The sequence below is a fragment of the Sarcophilus harrisii genome, chromosome 5 (assembly GCF_902635505.1).
Source record: "Sarcophilus harrisii chromosome 5, mSarHar1.11, whole genome shotgun sequence".
Lineage (NCBI taxonomy): Eukaryota > Metazoa > Chordata > Mammalia > Dasyuromorphia > Dasyuridae > Sarcophilus > Sarcophilus harrisii.
This window is the reverse complement of record NC_045430.1, coordinates 224,510,526-224,537,423: the sequence shown is the minus strand read 5'-3', so window position 1 is coordinate 224,537,423 and position 26,898 is coordinate 224,510,526. Positions and strand designations below refer to the sequence as shown.

Genomic DNA, 26,898 nt, shown 5'->3' with positions numbered 1-26,898 from the left:
ACAAGCTAATATAAGAATAACAATAGCTAGTATTTATATAATATTTTAAGATTTAGAAAACAGTTTATAAATATTATTTCATTTTATCTTCATGACAGCTCTTGAATGTAGGTACTATTATTAAGCCTACTTGATAGATAGATAAAAGAATTGAGGCACAATGAAGTTGTGACTTGTCCAGGGCCACACAGTTAGCAAATGTCTGAAGGCTAGCTTTTAACTTAGAAGAATAAGTCTTCCTGATTCCAGACCCAGTGCTTTATCCACTGCACTATTTAGCTGCCCTCATATTGACTTAGAAAACCACATTATCTATGTTTTGTTGTATTCCATCCACTGAGCCACCTAACTCGCTCCATTATGCATGGTCAAGTGAATTAAGTCCCCTAATTGGCCATGTCCCCAAAATATGTTTCATTCTGTTCTCCATCAGAAGATGGGTAGCTTGCTTATGGTGCCTCTGAAATCCTGTTTAGTCGTTATGTTGATCAGAGTTTTTTCAAAATTGTTTATCTTTTATTGTTGTTATTGTATAAATTGTTGCTTGATTTTATTCACTTTATTCTGCATCAGTTGATACAAGTCTTCCCAGGTTTCTCTGAAACCATATTCATTATCATTTTTCATAGCACAATAGTATTTTTATTACATTCATAGACCCTTATTTGGCCATTCCTTAATTGATAAGTGGACATCTGATTCTTCAACTTTTTATTCTAACTTCCCCTCTTTTTTTCTACCCCCAAACTTTATTAATTCCTTGAGGATTATCAGCCTGAGGTTGGGTTCCACTTATTTATTTCTTGAATAGAGAGCCTTGGATGGAAGTCAGGAGAATTTATATTCAAGAACCACTTGTGTGATCTTGGGCAAGTCACTTAAGCATTGTCCCAGGTTCTTTATCTATTGTTCCTAACTCCTAGAGTTGTTGTGAGGATAAAATAAGATGATATTGTAAAACATTATACAAAATTTAAAAGTGCTGTATAAATACTGGCTGTGATGTCGATGATTTGCAGCCTTAGGTCAGTCTCTTAATTTAGCCAGGTCTCACCTTCCTTAACTGGAAAATGAGGTTGGACTAAATGATTTCTAAGATCTCTTCAAACTTATTTATTAGTTGTGTGACCCACACTCACTAAACTATATGCTAATTCATTAAACCTCTCTTATTTTCCATTTTCACATCAGTACAATGGGAGTAATGATAACACCTATTTTGAAGGGTTCTTTTGAGAATCAAATCAAATAGCAGTGTGTGTGTGTGTGTGTGTGTGTGTGTGTGTGTGTGTGTGACATATGTAAAATACTTTGACATTCTTTTTAAAAAAAAAATTTGAGTTCCAAATTTTTTCCTTCCCTTCCCCACCTGTTGAGAAGGCAAGCAGCATGATATCAATTATACATGGGAAGTCATGCAGAACATATGTCCATATTAGCTATATCACCAAAAAATAAAAATGAAAAGCAAGAAACAAAAGCTAAGTGAAAAAAGTATGCTTCAAGCTGCACTCTGGAGCATCAATTTCCATTGGAATTGTTTTGGAACATGATCAGAGTAGCTAAGTCTTTCTTAGTTGATCATTGTTACAGTATTGCTATTACTATACAATGATCTCCTGTTTCTGCTCACTTCACTTTGTATCATTTTTTAATAAGTCTTCCCAGGTTTTTCTGAAATCATCCTGCTTATCTTTTCTTATGGCACAGTAGTATTCTCACAATCATGTACAACGACTTCTTTAGCCATTCCTCATTGATGGGCTTTGCTCAATTTCCAATTTTTTGCCACCACAAAAAGAGCTACTGTAAATATTTTTATAAGCAAGGGCCCTTTTCCTTTTTCTTTGATCTCTTTAGACTATAGATGGATTTAGTAGTGGTATTGCTGGATCAAAGGGTATGCACAGAGTTTTATAGCCCTTTAGGCATAGTTCCAGATTGTTTTCCAGAGTAACTGGACCAGGTTTGTGTAAAATGTTTTGAAAACCTCAAAGAGCTAGATAAATGTTTGCTGCTATTACTACTATTATTACCACTACCACTACCTTCCCAGACAACTTGATAACAGGAAAAGGGTGCCATAGATAATGAACACAAAAGTTCTCTAGGTATTAATAAGAGAATATTCCCTCCTTGCAAAATTATTAGGCATTGTAGTTTATAAACCAGTCACTTGTGAGTTTGATTAGTATACATAATTCTCTAGGGCTAGAGCCGTCCTGGGTAAATGCATAGAGTTGAATTTCTAAATCTGTATAAATAAAGACCAGACTTTAGACTGATTATTCCCAGACCTCCTAAAAAGGGTCACTTTTGCAGCCTGTCTATCCCACTTCCACTCCCAACAAATATCTTTTTAAAATTCAATTAATAAGCATGCATTTTTTCTCTTTGGTACAATATACTCTAGACATAGGGGTCCTCAAACTATGGGGGAGGGGGGGCAGATGCAGCAGCTGAGGATGATCATCCCCCTCACCCAGGGCTATGAAGTTTCTTTATTTAAAGGCCCACAAAACAAAGTTTTTGTTTTTACTATAGTCCGGCCCTCCAACAGTCTGAGGGACAGTGAACTGGCCCCCTATTTAAAAAGTTTGAGGAACCCTGCTAGTGCCTCTACCTATAGAGGTGCCTAATACCTATTGGTGATACAAATTGAAGAGCATTGCCTCTCATGTCTTGTGTTGAAAACAAAATTCAGACTTTTGCCTTCTCTGAAATGTTGGGGAGTTAAATTATATTATAATCCTATCCCTAAATGTACTTTCATTAAAAGAAAGGAATACAAGCACTGGCAGTGGCCCAGAAGCCTAGCATCGTTATTTACTAGCTTTGTTGACATGACCCTTGAATGAAACTTTCTCTGTTGGGTTTCTGAAGCAAAACAAGAAAAAAAAATAGGAGGTTGGCAGGGTTGCCACAACAGGAAAAAGAGGAAATATCCTTTTGGTCAGATCTAAAAGGGAAGGTTTTTTAAACCACTAAGAAACTGTATTTCTTTTCCTATTAAGAGATCAAGAGGTTTTTTTTTTTTGCCCTTTTGGTCACAAGTATCTATGAAACCCTGCTTCCTTCTAAATGAGAATTTGATGAAATTGAGGAAGCCCAGGGAAAATGAGTTTTTATTTCAAATGTGCATAATTTGATTTGAAGCAAACTGGAAGTCTGGCTCAGGGAAGAATTGAGTCTGGTGAAAGGGTCAAATCTAATTCTGATCCTCTAATTGCACAGGACCAGTAAGTCAGAGGATGGAAGCTTATAATTTTGGTTTGTTCTCACAAAGGCACAGAAAAGTGCTTTCTAGTGCTAATGCCAGTTTGATAGGAGTAAGGAAGTCTTATAGTGTCAGTGTGTCAGCTGATGACAAAGTAGGACTATCTATTTAGACAACTCTTTTGGAAGGTAAGAGTAAAAACTGAGTTTGATGATGGATCTATCTGTTATTAAAACAAAAATAACTGTTCAAAGATGATATGGGCACTGCCTAATTTACCTTGATCAAAATAGATTTTTTTTTGGCCATCTTCTCTTTGTCCTGTCATATATGTTGTGAGAAATGCAGAGCACATATCAAGGAACCAGTGACTTCACTGGAGAAATGGGATACATAACCTCCTGAGAATGTGACTATTGATACTAGGTGATGAACAAGTGCTTAGTGAATAGTTCATAGAATAAATGCCATAGGGGTTCAGTGGAAGGAGAGCTCACTTTGAGACATTTGAGTCACAAAAGCCTTTGTGGGAAATGGGGGAAAGTTTGAACTGGTTCTTTAAAGAAAAGTAAGAATTGTAGAAGATGGAAGACCTCATTGTAGATGGGGCTGGAGAGATCCATAATAGAGCTAGAGGTAAATGGGTAAGAAAATGTTATGCATATTTGGAGAACAGTGAGTATACTAGTTAAGCTGGATTTAATAGTTTTGTAGTGGACTAGTAAGAAAAAAGACTGGAAAGGTCAATTGGGGCCAGATTTTGGAGTGCCATCGATGCCAGCCTAAGGAATTTGGATTTCAGCCTGTAGGCAGTTGGGAGTCACTAAATGTTTTTAAGCAAGAGAGTTGGGGGTGGGGTGGGGAAGGAAGGACATGATGAAAGGACATGATGAAAGTAATATTTTAAGATAGTAAATCTGGCCAGCTGGATATATCACAAGGAGAATGATTAGACAGAGACTAGTGGGGAGTCATTGTAATAATGCAGGTGAAAGGTAATGAAGGCTTACAGTGTAGAATAGCAGCAGAATGGAGAAAAAGACATGTAGAAATTTAGCACAAGAACTTTATAATGAGATATGGTTCACTGTCCCTCTATCTTAATATCTCTGTCTCTCTCTTTTGGTCTCTCTGTCTCTGTCTCTCCCCTCCCCCATTGTTGTTCATTGATTTCAGCCATGTATTTCTACTCATGACACCCCCCATTTGGTGTTTTCTTGGCAAATATATTGAAAAGGTTTGCTATTTCCTTGTCCCACTCATTTTACAAATGAGAGAACTGAGGCAAACAAGGTTATGTGACTTGTCCAGAATCATTTTTTGAGTATAACCCATTCCTCCTACTCCATCCAGCAAACTATGTTTGTAAGAAAGAGCGAAAAATTAAAGTAAGAATGGGTGAGAGGCAGCTTAGCTGAATTACCTAATTCTTAGACTGACCCTGATATGTATGCAATGCTCCATATTCATAGTTCCCCATCTTTGCAATGAAGTGAGGGACATGCATTTTAAATTTCTTCTTCATGTCCCAAAGTAGTTTTCTAAAGTAGCTTTGTACTATTATGAGAAGCATCCATTTTCACGTTCTGATTACAAACCAAGTCTTACTATAATACCATGTTCTGTACAATGAAATTAGGTAAAGGTGTTTTGCTTTACTTCTTTTTAATTTTTTCCTTACTCTAGGTCCCTAATTTACCTATTAGATAAAACTATTATCTATTGATAACTATTATTTCATAACTGTTGAATAGAAAGTAAGATTTAAAACAACACAAACAATGCTATGAAAATATAAAATTAGTTTGTTAGTTTTAAACATTTCTAACTTTGTAGTTTTTCACAAAATTTAGGAAAATCATGTGTTTGATTAGTTGCCCATTCTGGTTAACTAAGTGCACACAATACTGATTTTCAAAAACTCAGAGTGTAATAAAATATGAGACTACCACTAAGCATTTAAAAATTTTTAATGACTGTGATGTAGAAGCTCTAACATTTTATGTCTTACTTAGTACCATTGATGTGAATATGTTTATCATGATATGAGTGGAAAGCTTGTTTTCTGAGCTTTTTGTTTATTGGAATTCTAGATAGATAGTAGTTTTCTGGGTTTCAGTTAACACTACGATATGATTTGCAGTCACTGAGAGTTAAAGAATCACAGAATCTGAGTTATAGGGGACTTTAGACTTTTCCTAGATCAGCTTTTCATTTGACCAAGAATACCTTCAATAATGTTAACAAATGGTTACTCATACCCTGTTCAAAACCTTGGGGAGAAAAAACTGGATCTCTTCTGACTTTAATGCTAAGGAAGTTTTTTCTTACAGTCAGTTTAAACTTACCTCTGCAAATTCCACCTATTTTTCCTAATTCTGCCTCTGGGAGCAAGCTAAAGTAAGTAAACCTAATTCCTCTTTAAAAACAATTATTTTGTCCATGGGCTTCCCTTTAGGCTAAATATCCTCAATTTCACCAAATGATTTTTTGCTTGGTAGAATTGTCTAACCATCTACATATACCCTGGCTCAGCACTATCCTTTCTCTATTGGTCACCCAGACTGAAGACGATAGTATAGAATCTCCAAGATGGGAAGTTCCTCAGAGATCATCCCCATTCTATTCCAACATCTCCCTGAAGAAGAACCTCTTCTACAAAATATCTTACACATGGACAGCAAGAAAGGACTTGATTTTTTTGGATGGGGAAGATTGGTGCAGTTGGGATTTGACAGGGATAGGGACTGGACCTGTGATCTCATTAGCATAGGGTAATTCTGGATGAGAAAGTGCTTTCTGCTTTTGCAGGTTGGTACCTCTTCTGTAACTTAGTCTTATATAGAGTTGTTGTCTAAAACTTATGAATAATTTCTTATGGTTCTGAGAGGCTAATTATTTGCCCAATTATCTAATCAGTATATGACAGGTCTTCCTGCTCCTAAGACCATATATCTGTACTTTTCTTTTGTAGTAGAGGCATTATTTGAAAAAGAAAACAAGTAAAGAAAAATATGTCAATGAATCATTTTAAAAAATCTACAGAAGAGAGCCCAAGAAAGATCAGAAGGGAACATGGCCAATCAGGACAGTGTTAGAGCTAAAATGTTATGAACTGATACTAAGTGAAATGAGTAGAACCAAGAGAACATTGAACATAGCAACAAAAAAATTATATGATGATCAATTCTGATGGATGTGGCTCTTTTCAAAAGCAAGGTGATTCAGGCCAGTATCAATAGTCTTGTGATGAAGAGAGCCATCTACACCCAGAGAGAGAACTGTAGGAACTGAGTGTGGATCACAATGTAGTATTTTCACTTTTTTATTGTTGTTTGCTTGTATTTTGTTTTCTTTCTCATTTTTTCCCTTTTTGATCTGATTTTTTTCTTGTGCAGCTTATTAAATGTGGAAGTATGTATACAAGAATTGCACATATTTAACATATATTGGATTATTTGCCATCTGGGGAGGGGATCAGGGGAAGGGAGGAAGAAAAAGAAATTCAAGCACAAAGTTTTTTGCAAGGGTAATGTTGAAAATTGTCTATGTATATATTTTGAAAAAGGAAAATTACTCAGGCAAGAAACTCTTGTATTTGCCAGCAGGGCTTCCTCACTTGTATGTATGTTTTTTGAAAATAAAAAATTGTATACAAAAAGAACTATCATGTTAAACATAAAACATAGTTCATTCAAGCTCTACCTAGTGAAAATTTAAAGTTTCATAAGTAATCTACCTTTTCTTTTTTATGTAGGAAAATGTTAATATTTATCAAGTTCATAATAAAATAATTTTTAATTTAAAAAATTGCTTAGAAGACTTTAAAACATTCATTATGAACCTTAACTGACTGGTTTGTCATGTTCTTAATGTTCTGATAGGGAAAAGTGTGTGTCTTCCATCCTTGTTTGAGGAAAATGATTAAGCTAACATGCTAAGATGTCATATTTGAGTGCCTCAGAATGTATCTTCTTCCTGTCCCTTTTGTTATATAAGCTGCTTAAAGAGTTTGGACTAGACTCATAGCATTTTTAAACTTTCCACTCATGTAGATGTGTCCTTCAAACAGGAGGGCTTTTAGGGCTGATTTTCAGTTCCTGTTTGGGTGTAGATAAGAATAGGGAGTGGTGATTGAGATTGCTTCCTTTAAACTTTGACTTTGACTTGAAGAACTCTTTAACTAATTTTTTTTGGGGGGGGGCGGGGAATTCTATATTCAAAGTTGGTTCATTCTCCCAAGAAATAGACTCATTTTCTTCATCTGTAAAATATACATGATACTAATAGTGCCTACCTTCCATGGTAGTTTTAAGGATGGAATAAGATAATTATAAAGCACTTAGCATGGGGCCTGGAACATATTTAAACATTGTATAAATATTAGCCATGATTAATATTAACTTTTGTTTCAACTTATATTATTTCATTGATCATATATGTTATTTTCCTGGTTCTGCTTATGTTACTTTGTATGTTTATTAAAGTCTTTCCATGCTCATAGTCATAATTTCTTATATTCCAGTAATATTCCATTATGTTGCCACATAACAATTTGTTTAGTCATTCTCCAGCTGATGATCATCTATTTTGTTTTCAGATCTTTGGTACTAAAAAAAATATTGTTGCAAATATTTTGGTATATATGAGACCTTTCTCTCTTTGACTTCCTTTAGGTCTATGTCTGCTGAGTAGTGGGTTCTTTGAGTAAAAGAGTTATAATTTAATATTAATTTGGCATTATACAAAAACAGAATCATAAAATTTGGGGGACTGGAAATGGTCCTAGAGATCTAATTTTTAAAACATTTATCATTTATAGAAGATAGTCCTGAGACCTAGAGATAGGGTATTCTAATTTTTAAAAAATGGTACATGGTGCTTTCTCAAATCATACTTTCCAATGTTTAAAAGATAAGTGACCTTTTGGCTAGGGAATCAGTTGGTTCAGAAGACCCAAGAAGAGATTCTGTGCCAAGAGAATTGGTTTTTGATGGATGAACCTACTGTTGTAATGAGGATAATTTCCTGCCAATAGGAAATGAGTGTTGGAAAAAACCTGTTCCCACTTGCCAAATGGATACTGCATCCCACTCAAATCCAACTGAAATATAACCTTATTGTTATTCTTCCTAAAAGATATTATCAAAACCAGAACTGTTGGTTTTGGAAATGTGATGTTGTGACTACAAGAACTACGTGCCCTGCATCCTTAATAATTCAGGATACCTCATGTAATAATCCAAAGACCCAATATGACCTGTCTTCTTTAACAGAGCCAATAAAATCCACACAGTGCTTTCTGTCTACTTTTTAGTCTAGGAAATTCATATAAGACATTGTATAATCCTATAAAGTTTATTGTTCTTGTTCTTATTACCAAATGGTACTTAATAAGTATCCACTTATGAAGGTGGGAGAGGGGGGGAAGATAGGACAAATTATGAAGGAAGCAAGTCAGACACATTCCATGCTGCATAAAAGTTTATAATTTTTTTTTAAAGGCAACTAATATGTGGATATGAGAACAGAAAGCTACCATTTATGTAGCACTAAGAGGAAATAGCATGGCAGGATCATAAACTAATAACTAGGTATTTCACATTTATGTACATATTGTATAACTTTATGGTTCACTAGAGTTGGAGTAGAGCAAAGGATAATATCTTTAAGTCTTCAAAAAAGATCATTAAATCAAATTCATTCTTAAAATGAAGACTTAAGATATGAACAGAGAGTAAGATGATTAAAAGGCACTGGAAATCATCGAAAGATGATTTAATATAGAGAGTAAACAGGTAACTATACTAATTGGTGCAGCTTTGAACAATTCTATAAGTAGGGCTAGATTTCAAAGAAAATTTCTATAATCTTGACTTCATCATGGATGGAGGAATAAATTAGCCTTGGCCAATTTTTTAATTTATGGTTTCCAGTGCTTTTGATGTTCCAAATTTCAGTAACCCTTATTGCCATACACCAGTTTAATTGTTTGGGGAACTTTAGCATATTAATAGTATCTTCAAAGTTTGATTTGGTTATTATTCTAAGCAGTGGAGATGCCTCCCAAAGCTCAAAATCTAAAATGGGAAACAATGTAAAAATCTATCTACACAAGATAAATTGGAGATAGTTTTGGAAGGGAGGCATTAGCTAATTCTACATAATAAATGGGACTGGAAAAAGCTTCTTGTAGAAGGTAGAATTTTTAGTTGAGACTTGAAGAAGACCAAAGGAAAAAGGGCATCTCAAGCATAAAACAGTGAATACAGTTAGAAGATGGAGTGACTTGTGTGACAAATAGGTAGGAGACTAGTGCCGATGGATTGTAGTGTTCATGGAGGGGATTAGAAAGGCAGCTCTATGGGATTTAAGCTTTTCTGGAACATTTCCCCAACTCTTCCCTAACCAAGTAAGAGAGATCTTTTCACTTATGTGCTTGATTCTCTTCTGTTTCTGTAAAAGTCTTACTCCAATAACTATCTCCTTATTCCAGTACCTTTCACTCTTCCTCCTCATCTATTTCCTCCTTTTCAGCCAGTATAAATATATTTCTATATCCCTGAATACAAATAAACCCTTCCCTCCATCATACTATATTTCAAAACTGTCCTTTCCTTATCATGCTCTTCTAACTTGTCAGTCTTCTTGAATAGTCCATGATTATTGCCTCTACTTCTTTTTTTATTTGCTTGCTCCTTGCATCCTTGAGATCTGGTTTCAGAAATTGCACACCATTGAGATGCACTCTCAGAGGCAATTAAAAATCTCCTAACTGTCAAATTCAAGTCTTTCCTCAGTATTCAATTTCTTTGACATGTCTATAACCATTTATGCTGTTGATTATGATGGAAGAATCTTCCATCTTGATTCTTTCTCCTCTTGTCTCCCATGGATGGTTTCATTTCATTTCCTTATTTTTAACTTTGGGACCATTCCTTCTATGGCTCTCCTTTCCCATCTCTTAACCCCTTCTCCTCATCTCCATCCACCTTTACTTTAGAATCATAGATTTACAATTGGAAAGAACCTTGGAGGATTTCAAATCAAATTCCCTTTTTTTACAGATAAGTTAAATGACCCACATTAAGCAACTTGCCCAATCATAAAGATAGTAGGAAGCTTATGGAGGGTAATTTGACCTTAGGGTGCTGTGTCTTCAGTGCCTACATTTCTACTGCCTCACTCTATGCCAGGTCTTTCTTCTCTACGTTTTCTCCTTTTTAAATCTTATCCACACCCCTACCTCCAACTATTGCTTTATGTGAAATGACTACCAGAGAGAGTAATCCTAAATTTACTCCAGAGAACCAGTGAGTTAATGATGCATATCTTTTGTCTTTACCTTCCCACTGTCACCATTCTAGTTTGAACCTTATTACATTTCTTTTGCACTCTTGCAATTCTAGGCTCTTCCCACTCTGATCCATCCAACTCATTCTTTATAAGAGTAATCTGATCCATAAGAATAGTCATTTCATTTGTTCATTTGAAAATATTCTAACACCTTGCCCTGTGATTCAAGAGTTTGCATATACATATTTTTTTTTTTCATTAATTCACTTGCATATATATATTTTTCTTTAAAATAGAGTTAAGTGTCTTTCCATTTGAGGTCTTGGATTCTATAGCCTGCTTAGTTAAAAGAAAAAATGTACTAAAATCCTGTTTGACATTCTAAACCTCCCTCCTATCTTTCCAGTTTTTTATACCTTACTCTATTTTCCCACACCCCACTATGTACTCTTTGATCTAGTGACAGCTACTGTCCTTACTACTCCTCAAAGCTCTTGTCAACTAACTTGGCATTTTCATTGAACCCCATCTCTGGACTGTTCTTCATGATCTCTACCTCTTAGCTCTCTTCAAGTCCCAGCTAACGGTCTTCCTTTTACAGGAAACCTTTCCTCAACTCCTTTAATTCTTTCCCTTTCTTGATTATCTGCATTTTATCATGTATTTATCTTTTTTGTACATAGTTTTAACTTATGTATGTTATTTCAGCAATCAGGCTGTGAACTCCTTGCAGACAGGAACCATTTTGCCTTCCTTTTGTGTCTCAGTGTTTAGCACAGTGCAAGATATATATTAGGTACTTAATAAATGGCCTGTTAATGTGATTAAAGAGTATAATGAAGAACACTAATGTCCCACTACTTAACAATATTCTTTTGTATTCTCCAGCCAATAATTTATCTGTGTCAATAGTGGATCTAATATTTAGAGATCATTCACTCTCTCTCTGGATAGCCTAGCATCTTTTGGATGGAAGGATTTTCTTGTAGATAAAAAGTTCGGGGAGTTCTATAGTAGTGGGCTTGGTAACTAGGGTCTTGCAATACCTAGAGGATTTTGTCTTTAGAATATGTCCTGGAATCACAAAGAGCAGAATGGATTAATAAGAGAGATTAAGCCTTGACCCAATTTTCTAGCATTGCCACTTCACCATGATTAATATTTAACAGACATCTGAGAATCCAGATATAATACGTCTTGAGGCCATTATAGAATTCAAGGAGCCAGTCATATTAATCTAAACTTGGCAGGTGGTTAGATTTTTGTTTTATTCTGAGAAGTTTTTTTTTTTTCACCTCCACAAGATTTGTCTGGTTTTGAATCATTTTGAAAGGCAGTAAGGTAAATATTTGAACTGTTGCCTCTAAAAAAAACTGAGAATGCAAAGCTACCTTAGCAGGGCCAGAATATGTTTTGTCTGGGGTGATGGAGAAACAGCTGGGCAATGTAAAGATGATAATCTTTGTTAGACCACTTGCAAACTCTTAGTATAAAAGGAAATCCCAAGTTCAGATTCTAAAAGCATCTTGACATCTTAAAGCAATATGCCAGGAAAAAACCTGTCTTTAATAAGAATACTGTGGGAAAAATCACTAAATTTGGAGAAGTTTTTTGAATAATCTTATTTAGAAAGTAAAACAATGAAGTTTTTTTTTTTTTTTAAAGAACTGATCTTTCCAAAATGTATCCTAAGATATTTAATGCAGAGAAACACCTGGAAAATCAATCAAGGGACTTAGAAAATATTGCTAGAGTGAAGAAGGTGTTTTTGGTGTTTTCATACAACAGGAAGTCATTTAAAAAAATATACACCCTGGCCCCACTGTACTGAAGGGAGGGGGAGATTATGCTCTGGAGAAATTGGCGGCAGAATTGCTTTTGTGGGGTGATTTCTATGCATTTCCCTTTGGGTAAAACTTGTGGTTTTAAAAACCAAAAGCAGACTAAGTTTTAAAAGCTGTTTTCAAGCTCAAAGCCAATTGGATCCAAATATTCTCTCCTCAAAAAGGAATTAATTCCAACGGATGACTAAGCCCATGGCCGCCAGGGATTGCCCTGCCTCATTTTGGGAGTGTACTCTACTTTGGTTTCCCCATCAAACTCAGACTAGATCTTCTTAGAGATAGATTAAGAAAGGGGCAGAAAAATAGTCAAGTTGGTATCTTGAAAGAACCTGTGTGTTTAAAAAAAAAAAAAAAAAGCCAGATTCCTTAATTCCAGCCAAAACAAATGAAAATTTTTCCTTAAGCTCTAAGTATTGACTATGAGTTTTGTCTTAGAATTGTAATGTAATTATAAGACTGCCTTAAGTTATCATAATTTAAAAACTAGATTTTCAACCTTTACATTAAAATATATGTACTATATATATTATATATTTTAAATTATATGCATACATATTAAATTATAACACATACACACATGTATACAACACACACACACACACACACACATATATATATAAAATTCTAATTTACAGGAATCCAAATTTTAAAGCTAGTTGTGTGTATGTGTGTTGTCTGTGTGTGTCTTGGGGTGTGTGTGTATGTGTGTGTGTGTGTGTGTGTGTGTGTGTGTGTGCACTCCAGCACACAAGCCTGTATTTTTGTCTTTAGTGCCATTTCTAGATGTATAAAATGTTTAAGGTGGTTTCCTTTATATGTAAATCACAGAACAATTAAAGAGAGTAATCTGTAAGCAACTAATGATGCTTTGATGTGGAATGTTGTATAAACACTATTGCTTCAGAAAAATTTAATATGTAAACCAAATTAGAGTATTTCTAATTTCTATTTCCTTTTCCTGTACCTCCATTCAGCTTTGCTCTTTTGTTATATAAATATAGTACAGAACACTGAGACTCTATTATATTACTGTATTTCTTTGTTTTTGTTTTTTCCCCCAGGATTAAATGAAGGGGCAATCTTCAAAGCATTGTTGATATAAAATATTTCACAAAGCTTTGAAGATTTTATTAGATACACTGGAAGTCAGTCTATTTCCTGGAATCAGCTGCAAATTGAGCGTCACAGAAAGCCTTTTCTTAATAAGGATGACACAATAAATGCTCATTAACAATGCTGCAACAACTAAAAAACAAACAAACAAGTAAAGATTGCTAGCAAAATGTAATGTTTCCTTACTTAATATCCACTGCTAGACAAAGTTATTTCAAATGAATATACATTTAACCTTTCTCTTCTCCTTGGGTACTTTAGTCATTTGAGCATAGAAAAAAAGCACTCAGATTGGAGGTGTCATTTGCATTTGTGAAGAACTTAAACTCTGCTGTTGTATGAGGGAATAAATTAGATTTATACTATGCTGTAGTATGAAATAGTGTTGTATCTAAAAAAAAAAAGGACATACCTTAATTAAAAAATATATTTTTATTCCCCAAATCCTAACCTTCCTCTAAACAATTCATCTTTTTTGATGGTGAAGGATCTTACTCAAATATTGATGGTTGCTGACTGATTGTGGTGATTGCTGACAATTGGGGAGGTGGTGATTTCCTAAAATAAGATTATAGTAAATAGTTACCTCTTGGATTGACTCTTCTAAGTTGTTAATTGACCTAATTTTCAGGAAAAGAGAGTGTAATAGGAAAGGAAAAGAGATAGGGAATAGCCTATCAGTGGAAGTCAGAACACATGTAACATTTATCGATTAAGTTCATTGTCATATATGGGCACACTTTGCGGTGCCCCAAAACAATTATAATGGTAATATAAAAATCAGTGATCACAGACTGTCATAACAGATCTGATAATAATGAAAAAGTTTGAAATATGGTGCGAATGTCCAAAATATGACACAGAAACTGTGAGCATGTGCTCTTGGAAAAATAGTGCTGGTAGACTTGCTTTATGTAGCATTGCCACAACCTTAAATGAAATAAAGCAACACAATAAAACAAGGTATATCTTTCCATCTTATTAATATATAGTTATTCTTATTCTATCTATCTCCCCTTTTAGAGTGTGAGCTTCTAAAAGACGGGCTGTCATTTACCATTTTTTTTTTTTTTTGTATCCCCAGCTCACACATTTCTTGGCACATGGTAAGAACTTAATAAATACTAGTTGATGTGAATAACTTAGCTCTTCTCAGCAATAAAATAATCTGAGACAATTCTGAAAGACTCAAGGTGGAAAATGTAATCTACTTTCAGAGAAAGAACTGATTGTGTCTGAACACAGATAGAAATGTACTATTTTTTTCTGCATTTTTTCATGTTTCTTCCTTCCTTTTGATCTGTTTTGTCTTTTACAACTTGACAAAAATGGAAATATATTTTGCATGATTAAATATGTATAACCTGTAACAAATTAATATCTCAGAGAGAAGGGAGAGAAGGAAAAGAGAGAACATTTGAAACTCAAAGAAAATTTTTTAATGGATATTAAAAATTGTCTTGACATGTAACTGGGGAAAATAAAATATTATTTAAAAAAATACTAGTTGATTTGTTTTCTAAAATCTGGCTTTCCAAACTGGACATATTTCAAATTTTGCTTCATTAGAGCAGGGTACAATAGTATCAATACAAAATAGTATTCTCTATGTTGGTGAATATTACAGTCTTTGAGTCTGGGCTTTCACTGACACTCATAAAACTTTTTTCTCCCCAAAGAACTGCTTACTAGTGAAAGTTCCCTGAATTGTACTTGTGGAATTGATTTTTTTTTTAAATCATAGTATAGAACCTTCTGCTTTTCCCTTTAAATTTTATCTCTTCAGATTTAGGCCAGTGACCCAGGCCATCAAGATCTTTCTGGATCCCAATCATTATCTAATAGCAATTAATTTTATTTTGTGTCATTTACAAAATGGTAAATATACAATCTTTTCTTTTGTATACGTCATTGGTTCAATATGTTATCTAGAATACAGGGAGGTGTGCATCCCTGGCCCACGCCACCAAAGACCTTCATTGTTGGACTTTTTGTTTTTATTTTGTTTTTGGTTGGATCCACGAGTTCATAGACATTAATAGCAATACTTCTTCCCCTACTTCAGTAGTATTTTATTTTTCCAAATATATGTAAAAATAATGTTTTAAATTTTTCTTCCTCCAGTGCTTTTCCCCTTCCCAGGATAACAAATAATATGATATAGGTTAAATATGTGCAATATTAAAAATACTTTTTACCAAGCTAGATCATAATCACCTCAAATATAAATCAATCATAGCTCTGTGACTAATAGTCTTAGAGGGTTGACTGGGGGATTGACAGGTGTCAATGAGTTACTCAGTTTCTCTGGTGTCATTAAGAATATGTCTAAGGTGGAATGAATTCATATGTTCTAGACATGGAAAGGTAATAATTATTGCAGCCTGCCCTTGATACTGCTTCCCAGTTTCTTTAGAACCAGGAATTACAATTTCTTAAGTCCAGCAATAAAATTCTCCTAACTATATTATTCTCTAGGCCATATCTTTTTATCTTTTCTACAAATTAGCATAAAGCAATTTTACAAATGCTTTGCTTAAATCTAGATAAAACTTTCTCAAAATATCTGAATTTGCCAGCCTAATAACTTTGTTTAAAAAAAAAGAAATGAAATTACTTTGATTATTTTTTTTACTTTTAATTTTGAAAGAGTATAGAAATAGAATGGACATTTGCATATGCATAATGTATGAAGAATTATACATGAAATTTCAAGCTTGCTTCTCTTTTTAAGTTTATAGCAAGATCAAACTTTCAAAGTTATCCTTCTTGTTTGATGACTTTTTCCCTCACTTTTTGTTTTCTATATATGTTTTAAAAAAGCATGCTTCAATATATATATATATATGTATATATATATATATATATATATATATATATATATATTTTGGTGGGGTGTAGAGAAGTTTACCTTATTCTCTCTTGCCCTTCCTATCACAGGCTTCTTTTCTTTATTCCACCCTAATTAGAAAAGAAAAAAAAAAAGCTCATAACAAATATATAATATAATCAAGTTGAACAAATTTCCACATGGACAGCATTTAAAAATGTATGCCATTCTGCAAGTTGAGGCCCCATTACTTAAACTTTTAAAATCTGATTGTTCATTATATTAATCAGAGTTCCCAGGTCTTTTAGGTTTGTTTTTCTTTATAATATTATTATTTTATAAATTGTCCTAGTTGTACTATAGTATTACTTTTAATCAGTTAATATAGCTTTTCCCTAGTTTATCTGAAATCATTCATATCACCAAATTGTTTTTTTGCAGAGTAATATTCATTTCATTCTTGTGTTATACCCTATTTGATCATTTTCCATAGATGGACACCTTGTTTGTTTGTTTTTTCCTGACCAAAAGTTGCTAGAAATCTGGTTAAGTTTGATGTGTTTCCTGAGGAAGACACATTGGCTGCCTTTTTCTGTTGTAAATGCTCACTAGCCATCTTTTTAATAATATCTTTCAGAATTTACTTAGGGAGCAATGTCAGATTATTGACCTGTCATTTGTGAGTTTAAACAAAAAATCCTTTAGGACCCAACTTAACCCTCAGCTTCTCTATGAAGCTTTTCCTCATTATTCTGGTAATCTGGTTCAGGTCAGTAAGGCTATACAAAATTTGTCTTCTGTACTTTATCACTCATTAAATTCTATTCTTCACTTGACTTATTTCTCTTTGAAACTTCATAGTTTTGTTCTTGAGTTTGCTATTCCCTCCTGGGCTGTTTTATACTGTAGAATGTTAGTCTATTTTAGTTCATTTATCCTTTTCCTAAAACCCTTTGAAATTTACTCTTTCTAAATCTTGAGTGTATTCCAGACTATTCCCAAATTTCCTTTCCTCTATCATAAAATCTAATATGGCATACTCACTTTCCCCCAAGATTCCCTTCATTTCCTTTCTGGCAGCCAGATCATTAAGCAGTTTTAGAAATCCATTCATCTAGTACAGCCCTCTTATTTTTCAGAAAAATGAACTACATCCCAAAGAAATGTGGTACTTTGCCCAAAGCACCCTGATGCTTAGTGTCAGAACCAGGTTTAAAACTAAGTTTTCTAGCAACCCCCATCATTGTGTTCTTTCTGCTCCATTATATGCTCTCCCAAGCAATATGGCACTATTATCATAGTTATAAATCTTTTATTGAAAGGGGCATTAAAAGGCTATCTAGCTCCATGCAAACATGAGGAAAATGATACTTAGGGAGAGGAAGTTCCCTGATACCAAGTCAATGGCAGAGGCAGACTTAAATCTAGGTCTTCTGACTGAAGCCTGTGCTATCTCCACTGAACTACATATTTTTCTCCAGGTCTAGCTTAAATAAAGAATTAGTTTAGTATGTACTTCAGTCATTTAAAAAAAAAAATTTGTATTTGAAATACTGGGGGTACTCACATTGATGCTCAAAATTTGCTTTCTTCATTTGTTTCTTCATCTGAAAATGAAGGAGTTTAATGTAATTGACCTTTGTTAATTGAGCCTTGCTGTATTTATTGTCTTTTCTGTGGGCATCTTTTATAGAGAATTTTAACAAGTGCTGATCACAATAGTTGTGTGTTTTGCTATCCTCTCTATCCTTGTGTGATCCATAAATACATTCTTAGGATGAATAGAAGGACTGAGCTGTATGCTCAAATCTATTTTGATAGTGGAGAGTGTGTATCATTTTCTAAACACTCAGGTGTGAATTACTAAAGGATCTTTTCTTTCTGCCCATAAGCCAATTGGAAATTGTGTGTGTGTGTGTGTGTGTGTGTGTGTGTGTGTTGGGGGAGGGGAAAAAAGAATGAAAGAGAAAGAAGGATGAGGGGAGAGAGAATGTGAGAGGGAGAGAGAGAGAAGCAAAGATTTAAGAGACAGAAACAAAGAGAAAAAGAAAAGAAAGAAACTAGAGGAGATGGGAATTAATAGGGAAGTTGAATAAGTACTTTGTGGATCCTTATCAAAATAATAATAGCCTGTTTTGTGAGGTAATCTTGTCATCATTATTGTTCTGAGCTTTGAAAAAAAAAATCCTGAAATTTGTATGTTCTCAGTCAACAAGCATTTATAAAGTGAATATTACATGTCAGACCCTGTGCCAAGCCCTAGAGATACAAAGAAAGGCAAAAACAGTCCCTGCCTTAGAGGAGCTTCCATGTTAACGAAGGGCACAAATATGAACAACAACAACAAAAAAAATTAGTAGGTCCATGTTAGATTTACACAAAGCAGAGGGGAAATACTCTTGGGAAGGCATGACAACTGGAGGAGGATGGGAGCACTTTTGCTTAAAAGCATGATCAAAAGTATCCAAAGTGAGTTTCTTTTTAGATTAGAGAATATTTGATTCTTCACTTCCCTAAATTTTGAATTCCAAACCAATTGTATTTGAGCCTTTATATTCAAATTCATTTTAAACCTAATCCCTTATTGTCAAAGTACTTCACATTCCTCTTTTTGAGAAGGAAGGTTTAGAGCAGGGATGGCCTAGAGCTTTCCTGGCGATTGATACACATGGAATTATTTAAACAAAGTCATGAATACCTTTGGGTCTGGGGGAAGCAGTCAGAGCTGGGCTTTTGCCCTGGTGGTGATACTTGGAGTGGAAGGAGAATTAGGGCAATTCTTAGAACTTGGAGAGAAAATTAATTCTTACTGTTGAGTTCCCTGCAGATGTGTTGCAACCACTCCATATCCAGGCTCCAGGAGACTTGTTTTTCTTAAACAATTCTCTATTGTTATTAAAAATACTAGTGTTGTCTTCACACATGTTGGACACTAGCCCCGTGGTTTGTTGAAGCTTGAGAAACTTTGGAGGGAAAACTGATTAAAAAAAAAATCTCTGCATAAAGTGAAACAGTCGTTTTGCATACTTTTGTCTGGCCAGCAAGAATCTTGTAGGAGTTTGCTGTACTTTTACAGCTGACAGGTGCTAGAACCATGGTCAGAGATAGAGTGAAATACAATCAGTTTTTAAGAGTGAGGATTTTGTGAACATGACTGACTTGATCTTTCCAGATGAGAGATTTTTTTCCATCTGTACATAACATATGTCAAGAGTGGTTAACAAATGAAATGAATGTTTATTTCAAAATGCAAAAAATGGTGTTGCCACTTTAGACCTCAGAAACTAAGTACTATATTTTTATACTAAGTAATGAATTCTCTGGTCTAATTTATTACTTAGTATAAAAATATAGTATTAAAAAAATTGAAATACTACCTATGAAAAAAAGAAAGTTGAACCTTATGATTTTTTCCTTTATCCTTTATATTCATGCATGCATATGTTAAATTTGTATTTGGTTGCTGACTTTCATTAGCCACTTCTTTGATTAGACATGATGACTCAGGAGAAAAATTGAGTTCTTTTCTTAAAGGGCTCAGTTTCTTTAGTTTCTGTGGAAACTGTCCTGAACTAACAATTGCCTCTTCCTTAGATGCCTCCATTTTGGATGACTGCATTGGCACTTGCTCCTACCGGCTTAGGGCAACACATCTTGTTGGGGCTGGTGTATATTTTGGCACATGCTTTCATCTTCCCTTCAGGTATTCTTCCTGTCCATTTTTTTTTTCTTTTCCCTGCTTCCTTCATACTTTAGAGGGGGAAAACTGTTTTTTTAGATGTGTTAACCATTTTATTCCATGTTTCTTTACTGGGATGTCTTCTTCTCCTTATTTATGACAAAATTTTCCCCCTTGAGACTTTGCACAGGTTCTGTGGCTGTGTAAGAGCTGCCAGTGCTAGTACTCAAGGGTTTGACAACCCTATTGTGAGGCTCCATCTCTTAAGCAGATAAGGAGGCCCCTTTTCAAATGGGGTTGGTGTTTGTATATGGTCCTGGACACAAACCCAGAAAATTCCATACCCACTGTAGGGGTCAGATAACCAGAGGTGATTAGGTGGAGTGGTTGGTTGTAGATGCCTGACTTGGGAATAAGAGTTTGGGATCTCTCCATTCCTTACTCTCCCTTACCCCTTCTCTCTTTGCTTATAAGTCAACAAGTCTTTATTTATTTATTTATTTATTTTTTTTTTTTTTTTTTGCCTTCTCTGTGCCCGGCACTGTGTAAGCTATGAGGAAGAGATCTAAGATGCTGACTTTGCCCTCAGAAGGCTTAAAATTTTGTCAGGGATGCAAGAAAGAGATAGATGATAGAACAACTTAAGTGTGACATAGACGTGACAGTTTGAAAGATAGATGAGCTTGTGGCTAGGACCATGAGGATCTGCTGATACACGAATACACAGGACAAACAAAACTGAAGACCTAGCCCTTTTCAAGAATCAACCTTTCAACTGTGGGGAAAAGAAACTTCACTTCAGTGAAGGGAGTTTGTTTATTTTTTTAGGCACTCCCATGGTAATCAACCCTATAATCTGAGACCTTCCTATAAGCAGTAGCGAACTATGGAGAGGGAGGGAGAGAAAAGACAACCTAATCATTTATATACCTGAATGGAGGAAGTATGGGAATTCCAAATGACTAAAGCTGCAAAATGTAACAAAGGATCAGGTACAGCCCTAAACCCTGAGGGAGCTTGGAGAGTTTCTGACTTTACCCAATGAGAACTTTGATGCTTATTTTAGATGTATCAACTTCATGTGTCATCGACGTCAGCTGCTGTTTTGTCTCAAAACATCCTCCTGCAGCTGGTGGTGTGCCAGTCTCCAAATGCTGTCCCTGGGAGAATGAGTTGCTGCTTTGCTTTGGTCTTAAGAAGCACTTTAGTCTATTTCTTTTCTTTTCTAAATTTTATTATTGACTCATATTTTTATTACAACACAGTTGTTTCTTCCCATATTCCATTTTGAACTTGTTCTTGTGTAACAAAGACATACACTCAAGGCAACCAAAAGATAAGCTGTATTTGACCTTGTATGTCTCATTTCACATCTATAATCCTCACATATACTGAGGAAAAAGGTATATTTATTTTCTTGTCAGTTCTCCAGGACTGAGATTATCTCTTACCATTTATCAGTTAATCAACAAACATTTATTAAGTGCCTGCCATGTGCCAGGCACTGTGCTAAAGCACTTTCATCAGTTTTATTACTTTTTGATATTATTGTTTAAATTACTATAATCATTGTATGACTTCCTCTCTATCCCATAGTTCTCTGAATTTCTTATTCTTCATTTCTTCTGATACAATACTCTTCTGTTGTATTCACATACCAGAATATGATTGGTGGCTTCTTTGATGGGCACTCATTTTGTTTCCAGTTCTCAGGCATAGTTGATGGCATAGCTAGCTGGTGGACCTTGCTGGACTCAGCATAATACCTGGAATTGTATCTTTCCTCAAACACTGACTTGCATTATGGCCCTTGGCCAGTCTTTAATCTCTCTCATACTATCAGTTTCCTTATCTGTAAAATAAGGATTATAAGAACATTTACCTTAAAGGGAAATATTTGTAAAGTGATTTGCAAACCTTAAAGTACTCTGCAGGGTATCCCAAAAGTCAGTACATCTCTAAGCTTTAATAGCTTCAATTAAGCTCTAATTGCACATAAGCTATTAAAGCTTAAGACACTCTAAGACTTTTGGGACACTCTGCATAAATACTAGCTATGATTTTTATTGTTAGTACAAAGAGTGCTGGCCGTGAATTGTCTCTCTGTGTGTGTGTGTTTATAAATTATGTCATGTATGTATGTATTTTAAGGACTGTGTGTGTTAAATGCTACACTACCTTTCTTTCTGTTGTTGGCCATCTGTCTGGTGGGGTAGGATTGCTGATTGAAACACAAGCTCTTTCCAGAGTCTTGAAAGAAATATTATAACCCCCAAATTCCACTGTTATCCACAAGGGGCTGTTGAATACTTAAAAGTATGCACAAAAACATGAAATCTGTGTACAAGAAATTTGAAATGGGAAAATAATACATACATATGTGAAATCTAGAAATGAGATAGGAAATTATGTAGAAATTCTGGCCCTGGAAATCAAAATATTTAAGAAAAGGTTCAAGGAGAAACTTAAGTTTAAACAGGACCTTAAAGGATCTAATCAATACATAGGAAGATTAAGGGACTAGTGATATCAGAAATTAAAATAAAATTCTTTGGCTTGTAAGAATACATATATCCCTCCCAGAATTTTCTTAAAAAAAAAAAAAAAAAGAAACTTTACTTTTTAGGAAAACTGGCCAGAGTAGAGAGTGTGTTACTAGTAAGGCAGGTCCAATAGCTTTGGCACAGATTGGCTCATTGAAAAAAGATGGCAAATACTTTATTAAACCTTTTTTTTCTTTCTTTTTTTTTAAATACATTTTCTTTTTCCTTATTTATATGTTAAAATAATTTTTTAAACTTTTAAGAAAAATTTTAAGTTCCAAATTCTCTCTCTCCTATCTTCTATTCTTCCCTCCCTTCCCAAGCCAGTAAGCATTTATAAAAATCTCTTAACAGGTATGTTAAAGCAACATGTTTAATTACATTGTACTAAATTCCTATCTCAGATATCTTAACAAATGTCTCCTGCTGGATAAAATTCTTCTGAAACTTAATTCTTCTCTTCCTTAATTCCTTTCACCACAACTTTATTGCCTCTTTTTTTCTTGGTATTGGTAATTACTAGAAAGTATGCCAACAACCTTTGCTTGCCTAAGAGTTCATCCAGAGATCAGGCAAAGTTTTAGAGGGGCCAAATGTAGAAGCCTACATTTTCCATTAACATTTTGAAATAACTTCTTTTTGTCATTAGACTTGCTAGGAGGAATAATTCAGAGCACAATCATGTTTCTGAAAGAGTTGTATTTTGTGAGTTTAAGGAGCCTGGAAGTAGACTTCCTGTTGGGATTTGATTGTGCTAAAAGGTTGTTCTCTTTATTCTTTTTTTTTTTTTATACATGCCCAAACTCTTTATTCTTTTTTTCATTTTATATTTATAAAATGTATGTGTGTGTACATATTTTCATATGAATAGAAATGGCTTTGATTTTTTTCATCTGAAAATTTTCTATTCCTATCCTTGGGGAATAGTTGGGATTCTTATACATTTGAGTTAATTTTCTATGTTTTTTAGAAATGAGGCCTTTATCAGAAATATTGGATACAAAAATTTTCCCCTGGTTTTCTGCTTCCTTTCTAATTTTGGCTACATTGGTTTTGTTTGTACAAAAACGTTAAAGTTTAATATAATCAAAATTGACCACTTTGAATTTCATAATGTTCTCTAGTTATTCTTTGGCCATAAATTCCTCCCTTCTCCAGAGATCCAAGAGGTAACCTATCCCTTTGTTCTCCTAATTTACTTATAGTATCACCTATGATTCATGATTTATTTAAATCATGAACTCATTTCAACTTTATCTTGGTATAGAGTGCTAGGTGTTGGTCAATGCCTTGTTTCTGCCATACTATTTTCTGGTTTTCCCAGCATTTTTTTTGTCAAAGAGTGAGTTCTTATGCCAGAAGCTTGAGTTTTGGAGTTTATCAAACACTAGATTACTGTAGTCAATGACTATTGTGCCTTGTGAATCTAATCTATTTCACTAATCTACTACTCTATCTTAGCTAGTACCAAATGGTTTTGATGACCACTGCTTTAGGTCTGGTTCAACTAGGCCACCTTCTTTTGCCTTTTTTTTTTTCATTAATTCCCTTGAAATCCTTGACCTTTTGTTTTTTCCAGATGCATCTTATTATTTTTTCTAAATCTATAAAATCTTGTCACTGAATAAGTAGATTAATTTAGATAGAATTATCATTTTTATTATATTAGTTTGGCCTATTAATGAGCACTTTATTCTTTTACTTGTTTAGATATAACTTTATTTGTGTGAAAAGTGTTTTATAATTGTGTTCATATAGTTCCTAACTTTGTCTTGGCAGGTAGACTCCCAAATATTTTATATTATCTATAGTTATTTTAAATGGGACTTCTCTTTCTATCTCTTATTGCTGGACTTTGTTGGTAACATGTAGAAATGCTGATGATTTTATGTGGGCTTATTTTATAAGAGTTATTCTTTTAAAAAAATACAAATAGCATTTCTTTATAGTCTCGGGCACCTGAAATAGTCATTTTTCATATCCTTCCTTAAATTAAAGGTTTTTTCTTCTAAAGGCCCCCATTAAAATGCAGAACTATTATAATGCATTGTAATCAACAGCCATTAACGTTTCATAACATGAATTCTAGCGTTCCCTAGATTATTAGGGGTCTGAGGGATTGGGACATAGGAAGAGTAAGTTTTGTTGTGAGTCAGCAATATAAAAGATTTAGGAACATAATTCTCTGCTCCTTAAACCTCTCTTCACTTCTCTGTCCTACCAGTTATTTGGGGTATTAGTAGGGAAATATACTATAGAACTTAAACAATTTTGCTTAGGGAATAGCTTTATTAAATTTCTTTCTCTTCCCCTGATCAGACAGCATTAACTTTATTCATTTTTCTGAACTTTGTTAAGAATGGCCTCTCCTGGAAGACCTAGGATCATGAATGTATAACTGGAAAATATCCTAGAGATCTTTTGGTCCCACCCCTGAGGTGCAGAGAATAGCTTTCCTAAGATTACATAGATAGTATGCAATAGATTGGAACCCATGTCGTCTGGCTTCAAATCCAGTCTTCTTACTACTTTACCAGATTGCTTCCCCTTCCTTCTCAGTCCCTTTGGTGCCCATTCTTTGAAGAGGTAGAATTTTGGTGTTGGAAGTAATCTTAGAGTCACTTAGTGTGATACATCCATTTTACATATGAGGAAACAGGAAAGAGACTCAGTCATGGTCACTCACACAGGCAGATCAAAAGAATGTGGGTCACTTTTTAAAAAGTTCTTCAGAGAATTTCAGGATGGCGAAAAGCCTCTCCTGGCTTGGACTCTTTTCCCAAAAAAACAAACTGTACTGGGACAGAGCTTATTAGATACAGTGAACACTGGGAGTGAAGAAAGAAACGTTTATCCAGCTAACCAGGGAACATCAAGGGAAAATTCCTCACTTGCTTAAACATTCTGAAAATATTTTCTGCCATTTGATGTCTTTAGAACCAAGACTAATACTCTTTCCGGGGATGAGGGGAGAGGTCTAGGTCCCCAAGTAGAGAAACATCTTTTGGCTGTGAATTCTACTGGGTGAGTAGCTAATGGTCCTTCTCTGGGATTACTGATTAAGCACCTCTGATTCTACAAGTGTGTGTGGGGGAGGTTGGAGGAGGGAAAGGGGGTAAAGCAAATATAATAACTGTGTACTTTTTCTATGATTTAGCTTGTTTCATTTATTTTAGTGAATTATTAATTAGGCAGGTTATACTTTATATTGTAAAGTGTCTTAAGGAATAATAATAATAATACTACAACAGAGCACTTGGTAAGAATCTCAATAGAAGGTCCCTTTTGACTAGCTTGTAGCAAAGAAGGGAGGAAGCATCTTGTCTTTTCTCATATTGGTATCCCAGTTGGATGGTGGCTTTGGTGCTCCAGCAGGGAAGTGGGAGACAAGAGAGAGAGCAATCTGGTCTGGTATCACATTGTTGAAGATGGATTCCACCCCACTCCAAAGCTCTGTAAAGTAAGAGCTTTGGAAGCTGAGTACAGACCGTGGAATGAGGAGACTAATTTTCTTGTTGGCCTTTGTCCACAGAACAAGCTATTTTACAACTCCCAATTCAACAAGTGCTTATCAAGCACCTTTACCATGTGCCAGATCAGGGAGGCTTTTCCTTTATTCTTGTGTGAAGCATCTTAATGTGGTTTCCCAAAATAGAATACAAGGGGAAAAAGAAGCAATTTATAGTAAACAAGTGCTTACTATCAGTGGTTAGAGAGGAACTATAATAGAAATATCCAGGAAATAGACTGGAAGTTCTGAATTAGAATTGTTCATTATGCCCACTGCCAGTACTCAGAAAATTAAAGAGGACTTCTCTTTAGAATTGGACTTTGGCCCTATCCCTCTGTTTTCCATAGAGATTCAACAGAAGTTCTTATGTTTCTTCAGCCTCTTAGAGTAGTAGCATCAGTAGTAACAATAATATTATTGTATTTTAAGGTTTATGAAGCATTTAACATAGAGTATCTTTTCTGATCTTCACAATCCCACAAGATAGGTGCTATTGTCTTCCTTCTTTTACAGATGGGGAAACTGAGGTTGATAGAGGTTAATTGATTTTCCCAGTTAGTAAGTTTCTGTGGCAAGGTTTGAGCTTAGGTTTTCCTGACTCTTAATTCCAACACTCTAGACCCTGAACCATTTAGTTGTCAAGTACAAGAACATATTTTATTACACAATACGAAAAAGTTGTTTACAGATAAGCAAATTATAGAGATAACAGATTAGTGAATATTTGTTTTTTTAGTTTTACTTTTCTACACTCTTAGCTCAATTGGGTTTTCTCTTTTCCTTTCCCTGTCTCCCTCCAGCACCTATATAGATTATTCAACTTGATATCCACATGTTTAAACATTTTGTCCATGTTGAGTTCCTT

At 34.6% G+C, this 26,898-nt stretch overlaps 1 protein-coding gene across 8 annotated transcripts in view; it reads left to right on the top strand.

The window, feature by feature from the left end:
- Positions 1–26,898, top strand: part of SVIL (supervillin) — a 254,897-nt gene that overhangs the window by 42,207 nt on the left and 185,792 nt on the right. The window contains exons 4-5 of one of the 8 annotated variants that reach the window (XM_031939769.1): positions 19,895–20,003; positions 25,460–25,546. The exons of 5 other annotated variants lie outside the window; for them this stretch is intronic. The gene's annotated coding sequence lies outside the window, so the exon portion shown is untranslated. The remainder of the gene's footprint in view (positions 1–19,894; positions 20,004–25,459; positions 25,547–26,898) is intronic. 2 more of the 8 variants (XM_031939770.1, XM_031939771.1) reach the window with 2 other exon arrangements.